The sequence below is a fragment of the Arachis stenosperma genome, chromosome 6, assembly GCF_014773155.1.
Source record: "Arachis stenosperma cultivar V10309 chromosome 6, arast.V10309.gnm1.PFL2, whole genome shotgun sequence".
In the NCBI taxonomy this organism is placed as follows: domain Eukaryota; kingdom Viridiplantae; phylum Streptophyta; class Magnoliopsida; order Fabales; family Fabaceae; genus Arachis; species Arachis stenosperma.
Window position 1 is genome coordinate 98,269,489 of NC_080382.1, and position 5,375 is coordinate 98,274,863.

The following is a 5,375-nucleotide window of genomic DNA, read 5'->3' on the forward strand; positions in this document are numbered from 1 at the left end:
AGTGGGCCCCAGAAGTGGATTTCTGCACTATTTTCTTATCTCTGTAAACCCTAGTAATTAGTTTAGTATAAATAGGACTTTTTACTATTGTGTTTACATCTTTAGTTACATCTTTGGTTTTATCTTTAGTTTTACCTTTAGAGACTATTGATCACGTTTAAGGGGGCTGGCCATTCGGCCATGCCTGGACCTTGTTCTTATGTATTTTCAACGGTGGAGTTTCTACACACCATAGATTAAGGTGTGGAGCTCTGCTGTACCTCGAGAATTAATACAAGTACTACTATTTTTCTATTCAATTTTTGTTTATTTCTATTCCAAGATATCCATTCGCGCCTAAGAACCTGATGAAGGTGATGATTATGTGACACTCATCACCATTCTCACTTATGAACGCGTGCTTGACAACCACTTCCGTTCTACATGCAAACAAGCTTGAATGAGTATCTCTTGGATTGCTTGATCAGAATCTTTGTGGTATAAGCTAGAATCCATTGGCAGCATTCTTGAGCATCCGGAAAGTCTAAACCTTGTCTGTGGTATTCCGAGTAGGATTCAGGGATTGAATGACTGTGACGAGCTTCAAACTCAGAAAGGTTGGGCGTAGTGACAGACGCAAAAGTATCACTGGATCCTATTCCAACACAAGTGAAAACCAACAGATGATTAACCGTGCTGTGACAGAGCACCTGGACCTTTTTCACTGAGAGGACGGACGGTATCTATTGACAACGGTGATCTCCCAACATACAGCTTGCCATGGAAAGGAATACACATGATTGGATGGAGACAGCAGGAAAGCAGACATTCAAAGAGCCATACAGCACCTTCGTACGCTTATCTAAAATCACCACCAATGAATTACATAAGTACCTCTATCCTATTTTAATTATCTTTTAATATATTATAATCTCTCAATCAATTTGAATCCGCCTGACTGAGATCTACAAGATGACCATAGCTTGCTTCAAGCCGACAATCTCCGTGGGATTCTGATGAGCGGATAATTTGTATACTTTTTGGCATTGTTTTTAGTATGTTTTTGATAGGATATAGTTAGTTTTTAGTATATTTTTATTAGTTTTTAATTAAAATTCACTTTTCTGGACTTTACTATGAGTTTGTGTGTTTTTCTGTGATTTCAGGTATTTTCTGGCTGAAATTGAGGGACCTGAGCAAAAATCTGATTCAGAGACTCAAAAGAACTGCAGATGCTGTTGGATTCTGACCTCCCTGCATTCGAAGCGGATTTTCTGGAGCTACAGAAGCCCAATTGGCGCGCTCTCAACGGCGTTGGAAAGTAGACATCCTGGGCTTTCCAGCAATATATAATAGTCCATACTTTGCCCAAGATTTGATGGCCCAAACCGGCGTTCAAAGTCACCTCAAGAAATTCCAGCGTTAAACGCCGGAACTGGCACCTAATTGGGAGTTAAACGCCCAAACTGGCACTAAAGCTGGCGTTTAACTCCAAGGAGAGTCTCTACACGAAATTTCTTCATTGCTCAGCCCAAGCACACACCAAGTGGGCCCGGAAGTGGATTTTTATGTCATTTACTCACTTATGTACTAGTTTTCTATAAGTAGGACCTTTTACTATTGTATTAGAGAGCTTTTAGCAGACTCTTAGGTAGCAATCTTTGTTTTATGCTATCTTAGACCTTTGGGAGGCTGGCCATTCGGCCATGCCTAGACCATGTTCTTATGTATTTTCAACGGTGGAGTTTCTACACACCATAGATTAAGGGTGTGGAGCTCTGCTGTACCTCGAGTATTAATGCAATTACTATTGTTCTTCCATTCAAATTCTACTTGTTCTTTATCCAAGATATCACTTGTTCTTCAACATGATGAAGGTGATGATTGACGCCCATCACCATTCTCACTCATGAACAAGGTGACTGACAACCATTCTTGTTCTACACGCATCCGAGGCTTAGTGAATATCTCTTGGATTTCTGATTGCATGATGCATGGTTGATCGCCTGACAACCGAGTGCTCGCCTGACAAACGAGCCAACCATTCCATGAGATCAGAGTCTTCGTGGTATAGGCAAGAACTGATGGCAGCATTCAAGAGAATCCGGAAGGTCTAACCTTGTCTGTGGTATTCTGAGTAGGATTCAATGACTGAATGACTGTGACGTGCTTCAAACCTGTAACCTACTGGGCGTTAGTGACAGACGCAAAAGAGTTATTCTATTCCGGTAGGGGAGAGAACCAAACCGGTGATTGGCAGCACTGTGACAGAGTGTGTGCATTAGCTTTCACTGCGCGGATGGGAGGTAGCTGCTGACAACAGTGAGACCCTATACGAGCTTGCCATGGAAAGGAGTAAGAAAGGATTGGATGAAGACAGTAGGAAAGCAGAGAGACGGAAGGGAAGGCATCTTCATACACTTGTCTGAAGCTCATACACCAATGATATACATAAGTATCACTATCCTTATCTTTTATGTTATTTTCGTTCATCATCATATATATCTGAGTTTACCTGACTAAGATTTACAAGATGACCATAGCTTGCTTCAATACTGACAATCTCCGTGGGATCGACCCTTACTCACGTAAGGTTTATTACTTGGACGACCCTGTGCACTTGCTGGTTAGTCGTGCGAAGTTGTTTAATGCCATGGTATTAGGCGCACCAAGTTTTTGGAGCCATTACCAGGGATTATGAGAGTTGTGAAAAAGTATAGTTCACAATTTCGCATGTCAAGTTTTTGGCGCCGTTGCCGGGGATTGTTCATGTTTTGAGCAAGCTTTTGGTAACATCAGAGCCAAGATCCGGCAACAACATCAAATTTTTGGTGTTATTGCCCGGGATTGTTTAGGCTGGACAACTGACGGTTCATCTTGTTGCTTAGATTAGGTATTTTTTTTTTCGAAATTCTTGAAGGTGAATTCTAGAGTTTCATGATGATTTGTTGAAATCTGGCTGGCTGAGAAGCCATGTCTAATCTGATTGGACCGAGGTTTCAACTTATCACCACAAGAGCTTGTTGATTTCGTATCAATTTTGCTTTTGGAGCAGTGATTTGCTAAGGCTTGGCTGACCTTTGGTCATGTCTAGTGTTTTGGACCGAAGCTTTCTTTGGAAGCTTGGCTGGCTGTGAAGCCATGTCTAATTCCTGGACCGGAGCCTTAGACTAGCATTGCACTGATTCCTGGAATTCTCATTAAGAATTTTGATACCTTTTTCCACTTAATTTTCGAAAAACACAAAAAAATTTGCAAAATCATAAAAATCCAAAAATATTTCTTGTTTGAGTCTAGAGTCTCATCTTAAGTTTGGTGTCAATTGCATGTTTTTGTTATATTTTTCGAATCCATGCATATATTTTGTGTTCTAATCTTTGAATTCTATTGGCTTGAAGTGTTTTTTTTGTGTCTCATATGCATTCTCATATTGTTAGTGTCAGTAGTACACAAACTGCTAAGTTTGGTGTCTTGCATGCATTGTTATTTGATTCTTGTTGCATTTTGATTATTAAAAATCCAAAAATATTTCTAATTTGTGTCTTTTCAAGTCAATGATACAAGGGATTGAAGATTTAGAACATACTGCAGAGGAATTATACAGAAAAAGCTGAGCATTCAAAAATGCCCAGTGAAGAAGGCAGACTGGCGTTTAAACGCCAGCCAGGGTACCTGGTTGGGCGTTTAACGCCCAAAAAGGTAGCATTTTGGGCGTTAAACGCCAGAATGTATACCATTCTGGGCGTTTAACGCCAGGATGGTGCCAGGGGGAAGATTTTGTTTTCAAAATCAATTTTTTTTCAAGTTTTCAAAGTTTTTCAAAACCAAATCTTTTTCAAATCATATCTTTTCAATCAAATGTTTTCAAAATCAATTTCTTTCCTTTTTCAAAGATACTTACTAACAATTAATGATTTGATTGAACATTTTTTTGCCTTTTCTATTAAGGAAGGTTTTATGTTTGAATCATATCTTTTCTTGTTAGGCAAGTCATTAATTTTTAAAATCATATCTTTTCAAATTGTTTTCAATTCATATCTTTTCAAATTGTTTTCAAATCAAATCTTTTCAAATTGTTTTCAAATCATATCTTTTAAAATTGTTTTCAAATCATATTTTTTCAATCACATCTTTTTAAAACCATAACTTTTCAATCAATTCTTTTCAATCACATCTTTTTCAAATTAGTTTTCAATCAAATCTTTTTAATTTCTAATTTCAAAACCTTTTTCAAAAATCACTTGATTTCTTTCTCACTTTGAATTTTCGAAAATTATCAATCAAATTTTCAAAATGTTTTCAAAATCTCTTGATTGAATTTTCGAAAATTCTCTTCCCTCCTTCCCACATCCTTCTATTTATGGAGTACTACTCCTTCTAAATGCACAATTCGAACTTTATCTAATTAAAGTTCGAATTCTCCTTCTCCTTCTTCTTTCTATTTCTCTTTTCCTCTGACATTTCAAGGAATCTCTATACTGTGACATAGAGGATTCCACATTCTCTTTTTCTCTTCTCTTTCTTATGAGCAGAAGCAGAGACAAAGGCATTCTTGTTGAAGCTGACCCTGAACCTGAGAGAACCTTGAAGCAAAAGCTAAGAGAGGCCAAAGCACAACTCTCTTTAGAGGACTTGACCGAATTCTTCAAGGAAGAAGACATGGCAGCCGAAAACAACAACAATGCCAACAATGCAAGGAAGGTGCTGGGTGACTTTACTGCACCTACTCCTGATTTCTATGGGAGAAGCATCTCTATCCCTGCCATTGGAGCAAACAACTTTGAGCTAAAGCCTCAATTAGTTTCTCTAATGCAACAGAATTGCAAGTTCCATGGACTTCCAATGGAAGATCCTCATCAGTTTTTAGCTGAATTCTTGCAAATCTGTGACACAGTCAAGACTAATGGGGTTAACCCTGAGGTCTATAGGCTGATGCTATTCCCTTTTGCTGTAAGAGACAGAGCTAGAATATGGTTGGATTCTCAACCTAAGGAAAGCCTGGACTCTTGGGAAAAGCTAGTCAATGCCTTCTTGGCAAAGTTCTTTCCACCACAAAGATGGAGTAAGCTTAGAGTGGAAGTCCAAACCTTCAGACAGAAGGATGGAGAATCCCTCTATGAAGCTTGGGAAAGATACAAGCAATTAATCAGAAGATGTCCATCTGACATGCTTTCTGAATGGAGCATCATAGGTATTTTCTATGATGGTCTCTCTGAACTATCCAAGATGTCCTTGGATAGCTCTGCAGGAGGATCTCTTCATCTGAAGAAAACGCCTACAGAGGCTCAGGAACTAATTGAAATGGTTGCAAATAACCAATTCATGTACACTTCTGAAAGGAATCCTGTGAACAATGGGACTAGTCAGAAGAAAGGAGTTCTTGAGATTGACACTCT

The 5,375-nt window shown here is 38.8% G+C and overlaps 1 non-coding gene across 1 annotated transcript; it reads right to left on the reverse strand.

The window, feature by feature from the left end:
• Window positions 1-5,043: 5,043 nt before the first annotated feature.
• LOC130937596 (small nucleolar RNA R71) lies at window positions 5,044-5,147 on the reverse strand. The gene has a single exon (XR_009068808.1). It is a non-coding gene; the product is annotated as a small nucleolar RNA R71 (small nucleolar RNA).
• Between the last annotated feature and the right edge of the window lie 228 nt (window positions 5,148-5,375).